Below are 16,305 nucleotides of genomic sequence, written 5' to 3' on the forward strand. Positions count from 1 at the left end.
ATGACATGCAACCAAAAAGAACCAGTGGAGTAACCATAAACCACAAGAAAAAGGTGGTATACAATGTAGAAAACACATCTTTATTAAATTTAAAAAATCAAACATTCATAGTACATGAAGTATTTGAGAGTACACTCCAGAAAAAACACACAGACAGTGTGAAGTTGCAATCAAACAAATCATCAATAGCGGCAAATAATGGTGTAATTTATAGTTATAACGCCCCCCATTGTGCAAAATATGACAGGTTAATAAAATAAACCACATGGTAGTGAACCATAGATACACAGGGACCTCAGTGATATGAGGGTAGCGCTCAGAGTAAATATCCAAATAACCACATGATTATATCCTCACTTACCCATATTGCCTCTATGCCCAAGGTAAACGTCACACTGTCGCCCCCGACGCGCGTTTCGCCACTGCTTTTTCAAGGGGAAGTGTCTGCCTGTACTACTAATCCATATTTATGCCCAAGATCACAGGTGCCGGTAATCGAGACGGCGCATGCACAGTGTGGTCGGGCAACACGAACACAATGATCCGCTGCCATCACTGAAGGCGCGAGCATATGTGGTCAATCACCACCCATATGACGTCAGTATAATGCGCGCGACTCATAATAGATGGCCGGAGCATAGCGCGCCGAAGCCAGTCACACCGCGCACGCGCACTGGACCGCGGCCATTTTCCTGTAGGTAAACTGCGGGCTGCCATAATGGAGGAGTCTCTCTCAAAATACAATAGCTATTCCTTGGCTCAAATGGGGATCAAATAGCCGCCACCACTATACACAGAGAATAGCAAGCTAAGATCAATCACAATCCTCATGCCAAGTCATGATCACTTTCTTACGTAACAGAATACCATAAATAAATGAATAAATGAATGAACCAATTATTAATCAGGCTAAATATGGGAAGAGTGGCCACCAGCAATACTGCTCTAAATGTGCACTTAGAATAATCTTTACTATATCCATTTCGAAATAATCAATATTTCGAAAATGAAATTGAGCAAGTACCATACATCAATAAACATACGGCACACAGTAATATGTGGCCACTTTCCCCATATTCCATCCCAGGCCAACAATGAGGTATCCAAATAAACCAGTCTATACTGAAGTATATAAAAAAGTGGGAAGGTTTCAAATACTCCAAAATCCCCACTTTAATCAGTATCTATTACACGAATACATGTTGAAACAATCTAAGAACAAACTGTCACATGACAAAATGTTCAAGTCAATGTTACTGTAACAAAAAAAAAAAATAATAAAGAAAAAAATAATGAAGAAAAAAAGTTGTCTTGTGGTTTATGGTTACTCCACTGGTTCTTTTTGGTTGCATTATATATATAATTGCCTTAAATTGTCCATCATCCACTTCCGTCTGGATGTCCCCGAATCCAATAATCCACCTCGCCGCACCGGAAGTACGCCAACCGCCATTTTGGAACACCCAAGTGATGTTGCTCGGATCCAGGCCGCCGCTGCGATTCCGAACGCCACTGGGATCCCAGCTGCCGCTGGGATCTAGGCCACCGCTGCAATCCCGAACGTCGCTCCGATCTCGACTGCCACTGGGATCCCAGTGGCCGCTCGGATCCAGACCACCACTGCGATCCCAACCGCCGCTCGGATCCATGCTGCCGCTGTGATCCAGGCTGCCGCTGCAATCACGAGGCTGTGAAAGGGGTGTAACGAGGGGGTATAACGAGAGGGGTGTAATGAAGGGGGTATAATGAGAGGGTGTAATGAGGGGGTGTAATGAGGGGGGAGTAATGAGAGGGATGCCGCCACCGGACCCGAACCAGGACCCACCGCCTGACTACACGCGCCGGATCCTGCCGCTGCCTGCCCACCCACCACCGTGCAGTCACAGCCGGCAGGAAAGACCACGGCTTGCGGCCTGTGCTGGAGATTGGGTGCGGCCACCCTCTGGTGGCGCTGCATACCATCTTCAGCACAGGCTGAAAAACACTGTCTTTCCTGCCGGCTGTGAGAGGGGTGTAACGAGAGGGTGTAATGAGGGGGGAGTAATGACAGGGATGCCGCTGCCGGATCCCCGTCAGGACCCACCGCCTGACTACACGCGCCGGATCCCACCGCTGCCTGCCCACCGAGGCTTGAGGCCTGTGCTGCAGATTGGGTGCGGCCACCCTCTGGTGGCGCTGCACACTATCTTCAGCACAGGCCGCAAAACACCGTCTTTCTTGCCGGTTCTGACTGCACAGAAGTGGGTGGGCCGCCATCCCCAGCTCCACAAAGCTGCACCCATCGTGATGTTACTGCCCTCCTGATGCGATAGCATCGGGCACACATCTAGTACTATATAAACATCTGTACATTATATACTATATAAATGCACAGTGTGAACTTAGTCTAAATCTTTGACATGGGTAACAACATCCTTAGCTTTGTCTGTAGCAGTAAAATAGATCTCTGACCACTAAAAAAAATAAGTAAATTATTCTGTGCTTAATTTTCAATCTAATTTTAATAAAAAAACAAAATGATATTCAACAGTTATTTCCTTCCATGACCATATTATATATTCCGTGTAACTACTTTGTGTGGTGTATTCATTATTTCTAATGCAGCATTGTCATGTACATAAATATACGCCTATTAACCGGCTGACTTTTCATTTTGCTTCAACAAGGTCCCTGCGTGGTATGGAAGCTCGCTAATTATGTTTCACACATGAACATTTGCAGGATTAATGCTGCGGATTTCACATATATATTTATACTAATAATTATAATGCAAAGTGTAACGTGGGACCGAGAGACATTTCTTTAGGCTGGAGTTTATCCATTCACGATGGACGTCTGGAGGGCAGAATACAATGCTGTGCCAACCATCGAGGCTCGGAATGGGGCCTCAATAGCAGGCAGGGCCGGCATTTGGGACAGGCAGACCAGGCAGATGCCTGGGGCCCCCACCTACAAAGGGGGCCCTGTTATGATCGAGTCACCGTAGGAGGCAAAAACAGAAATGCTAGCTAAGGCCTGAAAACCAGAGAAGTTGGCAACTATCAGATTGCAGACCCCTGAACCTATCAACACAACTAGCAGTAGCCGTGGGGGGTTCCTACGATGACCTAGACCCCTCGATCACAGCCGGAGAGATACATAGGCCTAAAAAAGGAAAGGGGAAATCTAACTGCCCCAGAGCAGACCCCAAAGCAATAGGCAGCCCCCCCACATATAATGACGGTGAAGCAAGATGAAAACACTTACACAGACAGAAAGACAGGCTGAGCAAAGACGGGGCCCAAAAACTACCTAGATAGGAACGGATAGGAAGGCTGCTGTCTGCAATCTGCCAAAACCCTATCAGAGACAAAAGCCAACAAGCTGATATAAAAATGGCCCTGAAGCAACTAAGCTTCAAAAACTAAATCAGCACTCAGGTACATTCAGAAGACAGAGCTCACGGAACACTGCACACTCCAGCAGGGAGTGGCAGAATCCAAAAAGCAAGAAAAACAAAAACACAAAAACAAATCTTAGATGCAAAAGGCAAAACAGAAAACTTAGCTTTAGGAGAGCAGGAATAAGACTGGAGTCCAAGAGTCCACAGAGAAATCACCCGCAGGGCAGAAAGGGCGTAGGCTGCCTTAAATCCAGTCAGTGACTCCACTCAGCCAATCGTCCTCATCAGTCCCAGGTGTCTGATAATCAGGCTCACTACCTTCCTTCACTAGAATAGGGAGTTCACCAGGCCTCAGTGACGGAGGGGAAAATGAACTCACAACAGTACCCCCCCCTTGAGGAGGGGTCACCGAACCCTCAACAACGCTACCAGGGCGATCAGGGTGAGCCCGATGAAAGGCACGCACCAATCTTTTGGCATGAATATCAGAGGCAGAGACCCAGGAATTATCCTCCTGACCATAACCCTTCCACTTAACCAAATACTGGAGTCTCCGTCTAGCCAGACGGGAATCCAGAATTTTCTCTACCTCATATTCCAAGTTACCTTCAACCAATACAAGGTCCGGAGGTGCCACCTCAGGCACAACTGGCTCAACAAACCTCTTCAACAAGGACTTATGGAACACATTATGGATCTTAAATGTGACAGGAAGAGCCAAACGAAAAGAGACCGGATTAATAATCTCCAAAATCTTGTAAGGTCCAATAAATCTAGGCTTAAACTTAGGAGAAGCCACCTTCATAGCAATATTTTTTGATGATAACCACACCATATCACCAATCTTAAACTGGGGACCAATGGTCCTATGTCGATTGGAAAACCGCTGGGCCTTTTCCTGGGAGAGAGATAACTTATCCACCACTTGGTCCCAGATCTGGTGCATTCTCTCCACCACAGTGTCAACACCTGGGCAGGCAGAAGGCTCCACCTGCCCTGAAGAAAATCGAGGGTGAAAACCAAAGTTACAAAAAAAAGGTGACATCAAAGTGGCAGAACTAGCTCTATTATTTAAAGCAAATTCGGCCAAGGGCAAAAATGAAACCCAATCATCCTGATCAGCGGAAATAAAACATCTCAAATATGACTCCAAGGTCTGGTTTGTTCTCTCTGTCTGCCCATTGGCCTGAGGGTGAAAAGCAGAGGAGAAGGACAACTGAATTCCCAACTTGGAACAGAACGTCCTCCAAAATTTAGACACAAATTGAACTCCTCTGTCAGATACAATGTTCTCAGGAATCCCGTGCAAGCGAACCACCTGTTGCAAAAACAGAGGCACCAACTCAGAGGAAGATGGCAACTTAGGGAGTGGTACAAGATGAACCATCTTAGAGAACCTATCACAAATCACCCAAATAACAGTCATTCTTTGAGAGACCGGCATATCAGAGATGAAATCCATTGAAATATGGGTCCATGGCCTCCTGGGGACCGGCAAAGGCATCAACAACCCACTAGAGCGAGAACAAGATTTAGACCGGGAGCAAGTCCCACAGGACTGCACAAAATTCCTGACATCATGAGACAAGGTGGGCCACCAAAAAGAGCTACTCACCAGATCTCTAGTACCAAAAATACCTGGATGACCAGCCAGTGCAGAGCAATGAACTTCAGACATCACTCTCTTCTTCCACTGGTCAGGAACATACAACTTTCCACTGGGGCAAAGCTCAGGTTTGTCCTCCTGGAACTCTTGCAGAGCAAGTCTCAAATCGGGCGAGATGGCAGAAAGAACTACCCCTTCGCCTAAGATGGTGGCAGGCTTGGTCACCACAGGAGAATCAGCAAAGAAACTCCTAGAGAGGGCGTCAGCCTTGACATTCTTAGTTCCAGGAAGGAAAGAGACCACAAAATCAAAACGTGTAAAAAACAAGGCCCACCTAGCCTGTCTAGGGTTCAAGCGTTTAGCCGACTCTAGGTAAATCAAATTTTTGTGGTCAGTGAGGACCACAACTTGATGTTTGGCTCCCTCCAACCAATGTCTCCACTCCTCAAGTGCCCATTTCATGGCCAACAGTTCCCGATTCCCCACATCATAGTTACGTTCAGATGAAGAGAACTTGCGGGAAAAGAAAGCACAGGGATTAATTTTAGATGTTACCGGATCCTTTTGGGACAACACCGCTCCTGCACCAATCTCAGAAGCATCCACCTCTACCTGGAATGGGAGTGAGACATCAGGTTGCCGCAGAACCGGGGCGGAGGTAAATCTACGCTTCAGCTCCTGAAAGGAAGCAACCGCCTCCGGAGACCAATTCAACACATCCGCACCCTTCCTGGTCAGGTCAGTCAATGGTTTGGCAATACTAGAAAATTTTGCTATAAATTTCCGATAAAAATTAGCAAAACCCAAAAACTTCTGGAGGGCCTTCAAAGAAGTGGGCTGAACCCAATCATAAATGGCCTGTACCTTGGCCGGGTCCATTTCAATAGTTGACGGAGACAAAATAAATCCCAAAAAAGAAATTCTCTGTACTCCAAAAAGGCATTTTGATCCTTTGACATACAGAGAATTCTCTCTCAAGATCCGGAACACAGTCCGAACATGTTCCACATGAGAATCCCAATCCTTGGAGAAGATCAAAATATCATCCAGATAGATAATCAAAAATTTATCGACAAAGTCTCGGAAAATATCGTTCATGAAGCACTGGAAGACAGAAGGGGCATTAGTGAGCCCAAAAGGCATCACCAGGTACTCAAAATGTCCCTCCGGAGTATTAAACGCCGTCTTCCATTCATCCCCCTGCTTAATGCGGATAAGATTATACGCCCCCCTGAGGTCAAGCTTGGTAAACCAGCAAGCACCTCTGACTCTAGAGAATAGATCCGAAATCAGGGGTAACGAATACTGATATTTAATAGTAATTTTATTGAGGGCACGATAATCAATACAAGGCCTTAAAGAACCATCCTTCTTGGCCACAAAAAAAAAACCGGCACCTAAGGGTGAAGAGGATGGTCTTATATGACCCTTCTCCAACGCCTCCTTAATATAGGACCGCATAGCCTCGTGCTCGGGTACAGATAAATTGAAGAGCCGACCCTTAGGAAATTTACACCCCGGGTTTAGTTCAATTGCACAGTCATAACTCCTATGAGGAGGCAAGGACGCAGACTCATTCTCACTAAATACATCATAGTAGTCCGCCAAATAGTCAGGCACCTCATGCGACTGAGGAGAGGTGGAAAACACTGGAGCCTCACTAAAGGTACACCGGCAACCCCAACTCACCACAGACACAGACTTCCAATCCAAAACTGGATTATGAATCTGCAACCAGGGAAACCCCAGAACAACGGCATCATGCAGACCGTGCAACACCAAAAATCTGCAATTTTCTTGGTGGTCTGGGGCGACCCGCATGACCAACTGGGTCCAAAACTGAGGTTTATTTTTTGCCAGAGGGGTAGCATCAATCCCCCTCAAAGGGATAGGCATCTGCAGAGGTGTCAACGGAAATCCACAACGTTTAGCAAAATCCAAGTCCATTAGGTTTAGCGCTGCTCCCGAATCCACAAAAGCCTTGGCGGAAAATGTGGACAGGGAACAAATCAGAGTAATCGCCAAAAGAAACTTAGGCTGAACCCCACCAACAGAAAACGTGTGTGCAAAGCGTTTCTCACGTTTAGGACAAACAGAAATAACATGTGAGGCATCTCCACAGAAAAAACACAGCTTATTACGCCTTCTGAATTCCTGACGTTGCGCCTTAGACAAAACTCTATCACATTGCATAGGTTCAGACGTCTGTTCAACCGGTGGCAACACCTCTCGTGTAATCCTGCGTTCACGTAAACGCCGATCAACCTGAATGGCCAAAGACATAGAATCGTCCAGACCAGAGGGAACAGGAAATCCCACCATAGTATCTTTTACGGTTTCTGACAAACCCTTCCGAAAGAGAGCAGCCAAGGAACTATCATTCCAGGTAGTAAGGACCGCCCACTTTCGGAACTTTTGACAGTACAACTCTGCAGATTCTCGACCCTGGTTCAATGCTAAGGGTCTTTTCAGCCTGATCAATAGCATTAGGTTCGTCGTACAGCAACCCCAAGGCTTGAAAAAATGCGTTCACATTAGTCAGAATAGGGTCATCTGGTTTCAAAGAAAACGCCCAATCCTGGGGATCGCCACGCAGCAAAGAGATGACAATTTTAACCTGCTGCGCGGGGCTCCTGACGAGTTAGGCTTCAAAGCAAAAAATAATTTACAATTATTTTTGAAACTCAAAAATTTAGATCGATCCCCAAAAAATACATCAGGTGTGGGGATCTTTGGTTCAACAGCATGTGAACGAGCAAGATAGGCGGAAATTCCTCGCACTTCAGCAGCGAGCTGCTCCACACGATCAGACACGTGCTTTATCTCCATTGAGAGAAAAAAAAATTCCCCCTACGGCCTCAGAGATATAGAGGAAAGAATATACACTTTTTTTTTTTTTAAACACAATTCTTTCCTGCTATTGAGTACCCCCAGGATCTGCGGTTGGGCGGGTGATTCTGTTATGATCGAGTCACCGTAGGAGGCAAAAACAGAAATGCTAGCTAAGTCCAGAAAACCAGAGAAGTTGGCAGCTATCGGATTGCAGACCCCTGAACCTATCAACACAACTAGCAGTAGCCGTGGGGGGTTCCTACGATGACCTAGACCCCTCGATCACAGCCGGAGAGATACATAGGCCTAAAGAAGGAAAGGGGAAATCTAACTGCCCCAGAGCAGACCCCAAAGCAATAGGCAGCCCCCCCACATATAATGACGGTGAAGCAAGATGAAAACACTTACACAGACAGAAAGACAGGCTGAGCAAAGACGGGGCCCAAAAACTACCTAGATAGGAACGGATAGGAAGGCTGCTGTCTGCAATCTGCCAAAACCCTATCAGAGACAAAAGCCAACAAGCTGATATAAAAATGGCCCTGAAGCAACTAAGCTTCAAAAACTAAATCAGCACTCAGGTACATTCAGAAGACAGAGCTCACGGAACACTGCACACTCCAGCAGGGAGTGGCAGAATCCAAAAAGCAAGAAAAACAAAAACAAATCTTAGATGCAAAAGGCAAAACAGAAAACTTAGCTTTAGGAGAGCAGGAATAAGACTGGAGTCCAAGAGTCCACAGAGAAATCACCCGCAGGGCAGAAAGGGCGTAGGCTGCCTTAAATCCAGTCAGTGACTGCACTCAGCCAATCGTCCTCATCAGTCCCAGGTGTCTGATAATCAGGCTCACTACCTTCCTTCACTAGAATAGGGAGTTCACCAGGCCTCAGTGACGGAGGGGAAAATGAACTCACAACAGGGCCCCCTGCATCTGCAGCCCATTTATCAAGTGCCCAGAGGGTGTACAGCAGTGAATAATGCTGTGCATTGTTCTGAAGTCTTGGAGTGTCTCTCGCAAAGCCCCTTGAGCCCCCCTGTCTCTTTCTCCCTGCAGTTAAGAGTGAGGGGGAGGGGCCGATTACAGCACAGTGACAGCCAGGAAGATGGCTGAAGCTCTGTATGTCTCCTCCTGAGTCCTTATCATGGCTGCTCCTAGCACTGTCCTGAGAATGGATATGCCTAAGTGAAGCCACAGGACCTGTTAAGTAAGAGCAGCAATAACAGGTCAGAGTACAGTGATTTCCTCACTGTGGTCCCAGAGCTCTGTGCTGATCGCTGCAGGATCAAGATTCACAGCCACATACAGCATTGATCAGCATCAGCTCTGACCACAGTCACTAAATCACTGCTTATAATGTGACAGGGTGACCTCCTGTCACTACTGTCTGGATGACACAAGACAGGGATATTGGGACGCCCTCACACCTAGGGCAGTGGGGGTACTCGGTACCGGGCCCGGTGGATCTCAATGGAAGTTGTCACGGTAGCTGTGACCCGGCCCGTGGCCCTGGGCGCCCATTGTAAATGTTCAGTGTGAATGAATAAGTCGTGGCGCCACCTGTGGTGTTCGGCAATGTAGATGTTAGGCCAACGCTGCAGACAGAGCCTCTGGGACAGATGGTGTGGTGCAGCAGTGATGGTATAGCCCTCCACAGGCAGGGCTGTTGTCCAGGGCAGAGTAGATATGGTGACACTTAGATGGTGTAGTGTCAGGCGCAGGGTATGTAGCAGTGCTATGCAGGTTGACGCAGGAATAAGTGGAGGACACCAGAGCATGTAGTTCCAAAGCTTTACTCACAGTCTGTCGTACAAACAGGTGCCTGCTTCTGTGCCGTGTCCTCCGGGTCTGGGACTCAGTCAACCCCCAGGCCAGATGGAATACTCCTTTCCAACCCTCCGCCAACTTGTGCCTTTCTGAACGTCTACTCTTATAGCGCCTTTAGATGAAGTACTCCTAGTACTGAGTTACACTGGAGTTCCTCCTGTCTGATGTTCCTACGAACTCTACTTGTACGGCAGACAGCTGTAGCCTGCTTCTGGGACTCCTTGCTACTAAGTTCCGGCTCACTATCCAGTTGCTGTTGTGCCCCCAAGTCTTGTGTGGGAATAAAGTGGTCACTACTTCTATTCCTCCGGTGTCTGCTGCAGGACCATTAGTATCCGTACAACCTCGGGGACCGGGCCCCGGCCTTGCGCTTAGAACTTCTAGGAAGGGTTCTCTTCTCACCCACGTCCTCTGTTCTCTTTTACTCCTCACGTTCCGTACTAATCCTTTCTTTCTATGGAGAGTCAAGCTTTCAGTCTATGTTGCTCTCTCTCTCTTTCTGGGATCTGCTGCAACAATTCCATCCATCTATCCCTCTCTCTAGGGATCTTCTTCTCTCTCCAACCAACTACTGACTGACTACTTAAACTCTTCCCGCTCCTTGAAATGTAATCTAACTCCACCTACCTCTCAGCACGTTTCGTGTTCCAAGCAGGGAGCCACCAATGGGTGCTTTGCTATACTCCAAGCAGGGAGCCGCCAAAGGTGCTTTGCTACACTACTTTGTGGTGTGGGGTGCATGCGTTGGAGCGTGGTCACGAGTCTCCACCTTACCTGGATGGTGAGGTATCACACCTCAGGAGGAGGTGCAGTACCTCTGTGGCGACTGAGCCTCTGGTGAGCCACAATATTGTCTGCTGAATCAGGGGATTTATGATATAGAAATAAATGAATTCCCATGTGAAATAATAAGCGTAAACCATACATATATATAGTACTAGTACAGGTGTGCATTTGAATCAGCGTTTTTGGTGCATTTTTTTTTTTTTTTTTGCTGCCAAAGCCTGCTCTCTTGGCAGTAAAATCACTGCTTTCAAAATGCCCATTTTTTAGGGTATGTGCAGACGATCCAGAAACGGCAGCACTTTGGATGCAGCGGACATGTGCTCTGTCTAAAGTGCTGCCATCTTACGCAGGTGATTCCACATGTGTTCATCCCATCCACTATGCTGTAACATCTGGCCGCTGCGGGTTGGATGCTGCGGATCTACGCCGCAACCAGTTTACTGTGAAAAGAAAAGGGGGAGACAGGGCGCTTCCAATGCGTAGGTCTGTATGGAAAGTAGATGAGTGCACAGCAAGTGTTAGGCTCACCTGATAGGGTTGTGAGAGTCACAACACCTATAATCGAATAAAACAGCTGCAGCAGTCTGCACGAGGTCCAAGGACTTGGTACAAAGAGAAGGCTGGTAGTGCAATAAGAGACTGCGCTGCTGTGGTAGAATTCAAGATATCTTTATTGCCAATGCGTTTCCTGAGCCAGTCCCAGCTCACTTCATCAGTTGCCCTGATGAAGTGAGCTGGGACTGGCTCAGGAAACGCATTGGCAATAAAGATATCTTGAATTCTACCACAGCAGCGCAGTCTCTTATTGCACTACCAGCCTTCTCTTTGCAACCAGTTTACTGATTGAGGACACAGACCCTTAGAGCTTTTGCTGTTTTTTTTTTGTATAGTATTCATTTTGTCTACAGTACATGTTTAATAAAGTTTGTTTTATTCACCAAAAACACAGCGAAAAACAGCGTTGTGACATTTGCAGCTTTTCTAAAACTTTTTCATTGCTTTCTACGGGTGAAAAAAATTGCTGAAAGAAGTGACACACTGCAAATTTAAAAACCGCTGCAGTTGTGAAATTCAGTCAGGAGAAAATAAAAGGGTGTGCAGGAGATTCCAGAAAATCTCAGTCTTTGCTTGTGCTGTAAAATGCTGTAAACTTATTATTTGCAGAAGAAAAAGCTGCAAAAATTCTGCATATGAACGTGGCCAAAAGCTGCTTTTTAAAGTGCCAGCAAAACATATGAGATTTCCGAAATCTCCTGCATGCGCTTGTTTTTTTTCTGACTGAATTTCTGAACTGTAGCGCTTTTTAAATCTGCAGCGTGTCACATCTTTCCGTGTGTTTTCACCTGTAGAAAGCAATGAAATAATATAAAAAAGAAAGCTGCAGATATTGCAACGGCATTTTTTGCTGCAATGTTTTAAGGAGTTTTGGTGAATTAAACTATGAAGTCTGGTTCACACGTTCAGTATTTGATCAGGATTTCACATCAGGATTTGTAATGCAGAAACAGCAGTGAAACAATCAGAGGAAAAGTATAATAGAAACACGTCACCACTTCTGGATTTCTCACCCTCCTGGTTTCAACTTGCAAATACTGATGTGAAATACTGACCGAATACTCAACGTGTGAACATGGCCTTAAACATACTGTAGACAAAGCAAACATCCTCACTTTAAAAAAAGCTGAAAAAAGTGTAAAGAACACCAGAAAACAAGCTGAATGTGAAGGTGTTTTGAACGCAACATTTTTACTGCCAATAGAACAGGTTTCGGCTACTGAAAAAAAATGCATGTGAACATAGCCATAGTGTTACATAGGACTGCAGGTGACATCTAATATATTATCTGTTCTCAGAGAGTTATCACTGCTATCTCTGGTGTTACATAGGATGAGGTCACAGTCATGTGACTGGTCACGTGAGCCAGGAGGGCTTCTGTTCTGGAGTGTGCTGTGCATAGAGGGAATTGTATGGCGATCGGTACACAGTCCCTTCTGAAATGACAGGTGGGCGTGGAGGCTGATTTTCAGTGCGGGAAAACTACAATCCCACAGGTGGGAGTGTCAAAATTGGGACTGTCCCGCTGGATCTAGGACGGTTGGGAGCCCTGCTGTGTTATCTGCAGTGTTAAAAAAAAATAAGAGGGGGTTGGGGGACAACTCTTTGTCTTTGTGGTTTGGGCCCCCCAATCATTTCTGACCCTAGCAACGCTCCTATGTAAAGCTAATAGTGGCAGACCCGTCGGCCGATATAAGGCCCCTGAATATGGGAGCCACAGTGCCAGCACTGGCTCCAGGCCCCTCTGCCAACTGTTCTTGTAATGTAACCTAAATGCATGATTTTACAATGTTAGGCTACTTTCACACTTGCGTTTTTTTGTGCTGCGCACCGTGCGCAGTGCAAACGCACAAAAAAAAGCATCATGCGTTTGTGTGCGTTTTTTTGCGGGTTTGAGTGAGTTTTTTTTAAAAAAAGCATGCATTTTTTTGCGCATACGTGCGCATTACCATGCGCACGTATGCACACCCATAGACCATAATGGGTGTTTGGGTGAAAAAAACGCATTGCGTGCGCATGCGTTTTTTTGGGGCAAGTCGGACGCACAAAAAATGCAACAGGATGCATTTTGTGCGCCTGAGCGCACACTACAAAAAACCGCATGTGCATACAAACGCGTACAGACGCATGTGTATGCACACCCATGTAAAGTATAAGAAAAAAAAGGCATGCGTTTTTTTGCGCAAAAAAACAGCGCAAAAAAACGCAAGTGTGAAAGCAGCCTTAGCATTTGGGGCCCCACTTTAAACTTTTGCCTAGGGCCCCACTTTGTCTAAAACCGTCCCTGATGGCAGGTAGGGTGTGATGTGTTATATAACCTTTTAGAAGGCAATGACTCACAGCACACGCTTGTTTTGATCTCTTATTAGTGTCAGTATAACTGAAGTCCATCTTTTAGTCTTATCATTAGGAGCGCAGCCAGTGTCAGTCAGAGCCATAGGATGCAGCTTCACATCCAGGTTTGACTGACACTGTGTTCAATACCTGTTATAGGAGCTATTCGCTTGTCGAACACCTTCAGGCTCATTTACTTAGAGAAGGAGTATCTGTGAAGTCTGGAGAGCAGGCGTAGTGCATTATTCATATCGTTCTGTAATAAACAGATGATAGGTTTCTTTGTTATTTTAGTGACTATACCCCATCCTGTTATTGATGAGATGGTGAGAAATATGTGTTTGATTCAGATTCCAAAGTCTTTGTGTTCCCTGCAGAGCCTGGGTCTGCCATAAGCCATTCTGCTGTTAAAGGCAAGTACAAGATAAGCCTTGTGAGAGCCGAGGATGCGTCAGAATGGAGGCTTGTAAATATGTTTATCTGATGCAAATGGTAAATGCAGAGAAATCCATAAAAATGCAAACACAAATGAGAGAGCCCTTAACTGCTAAACTGAAAGTCTCAGAAGCTGTGACTAGAAGAGTCCTTTAATCTGTCATCGACGGGTGGGATGGTTTTCAGAAATTCTGATTCACCGAACACACATGGAATAGTATATACGCTTTATTTGTAAATGTAGAGAATGTATAGGAACTAAAATGCTGATATAATATATCATATACAGTGGGGAAAATAAGTACCGTATTTGATACGCTGCCAATTTTGCAAGTTTTGCCACCTACAATGTATGGAGAGGTCTGTAATTTTTATCGTAGGAACAATTCACTTGTGAGAGAAAGAATCTATAAATAAAAAAAAAACAGAATCACATGGTATGAGTTTTAAATTAAATTGCATGTTGCATGAAAACAGTATTTGATCACCTACCAACCAACAAAGTTCTTGGTCTCACAGACCTGTTAGTTTTTCTTTAAGAAGCCCTCCTACTCTGCACTCATTACCTGTATTAATTGCAGCTGTTTGAACTTGTTACCTGTATAATAGACACCTGTCCACACACTCAATCACACTCCAACCTCTCCACCATGGCCAAGACCAAAGAACTCTCTAAGGAAACCTGGGACAAAATTGAAGACCTCCACACGGCTGGGATGGGCCACAGGACAATAGGCAAGCAGCTTGGTGAGAAGCAAGAACTGTTGGACAATTATTAGAAAATGGAAGAGAAAGCAAGAAGACTGCCAGTTTTCCTCAGTCTGGGGTTCAATGCAAGATCTTGCCTCGAGGGGTAAAGATGATTCTGAGAAAGGTCAGGAATCAGCCCAGAACTATATGAGAGGACCTAGTCAATGACCTGAAGAGAGTTAGCTGGGATCACAGTCTCAAACATTTCTTTTATTAACACACTACGCTGTCATGGATTAAAATCCTGTAGGGCACGCAATTTCCTCCTGCTCACACCAGCACATTTCTAGGGCCATTTAAAGTTCACCAATGACCATCTGGATGATCCGGAGGAGGCATGGGAGAAGGTCATGAGGTCAGATTAGGCAAAAATAGAGCTTTTTGGCATCAACTCTACTCTCCATATTTGAAGGAAGAAGAAGGATGAGTACAAACCCAAGAACACCAACCCAACTGTGAAGGATGGTGGGGGAAAACATCATAGTTTAGGGTGCTTTTTAGCATAGGGTACAGGACGACTGCATCGTATGGAAGGGAGGTTAGATGGGGTCATGTATCACAAGATTTTGGCCAACAACCTCCTTCCGTCAATAATAGCATTGAAGATGGGTCATGGCTGGGTATTTCCAGCATGACAATAACCTGAAAGAAACAGCCAGGGAAACTATGGAGTGGCTCCATGAGAAGTATTTCAAGTTCCTGGAGTGGCTGTTATTGCATTTTATTGCACTGTAGCGGCGATTTTTTTTAACCCGATTGCTAAACGGCATAACGATAAGAAAAATTTCAAAAAATAATTTTTTTTCGAAAAGTCAGAATTACATTTTTGGTCGCCGCTACAGTGCAATAAAATGCACGGTCGATCGCATCTACATCAAAAAGGTATCCTTACAAACGTCAGCTTTAGCACACAAAAAATAAGCCTTCACCATCCTCAGATCACGAAAAACAGAGACGCTACAGGTCTTGGATTTTGGTGCTTATATTTTTGTTTAAGAAAAAAAAATAAATTGGGCATTTCTGAATGCGGCGAAACCAAATGTGTGTATATTTGTTTTTTTTATTGTTTTAGAAAGGGAGGTGATTTGAACTTTTATATTTTTTTATTTAATTTCATATTTTTAAAAACTTTTTCTTTACTTTTTTCATGTTGCAGAAATGCTCACTTGCTATGAGCACTGATCACCAGTAATCCGGCCACGACAACTATAGAGGTCTGCTGGAGACCTCTGGTTGTCATGTAACAAAGGGAGACCTGGGTGATAGTCTTGACTGAGTTCACCCACAAAACACAGTCCACAGACACCCTGGTCCCTTGTACTTGAAACACAGGACGGACACAGCCTCCCACACGGATCACTTTTCTTAGTCCAGACAATTAAAATTCAAGGTCACAGCAGTGATCCAACAGGGATAACTTTAATTGAAGTAGGATAAACAAGGGAGAAGGAGGTAATTGGAGAAATCATGATAGAAACTTCCTGTTCTTTCCCTACTCTTCTCTGCAGCCATTTCAGTAGGAACCACAGTAGCAGTCACAGTCCACAATCAAAGGTAGTGAAGACTCACTCGCCGGAATCTGGATGCTTATAATCCCTTCGGCGGTGCACACGCACAGTCCTGTGCCTACCTCACCGTCCGTGGGTCCCAAGACAGCAGATCTGTCCCCCCTGGTGTCTGACAATGTCCCAGTAGTGGTTGCGTGTCTCCCCTGAGTAGAAGTGCCCGGGGAACTGACTGGAAGCAGCAGCTTCCAGCCACCTCTTTTCTGCTGGCCCAGCCCACCAAGTTAACCTCTA

The sequence above is a fragment of the Dendrobates tinctorius genome, unplaced genomic scaffold (assembly GCF_039654945.1).
Source record: "Dendrobates tinctorius isolate UK_male_01 unplaced genomic scaffold, ASM3965494v1 ptg000008l, whole genome shotgun sequence".
Classification (NCBI taxonomy): domain Eukaryota; kingdom Metazoa; phylum Chordata; class Amphibia; order Anura; family Dendrobatidae; genus Dendrobates; species Dendrobates tinctorius.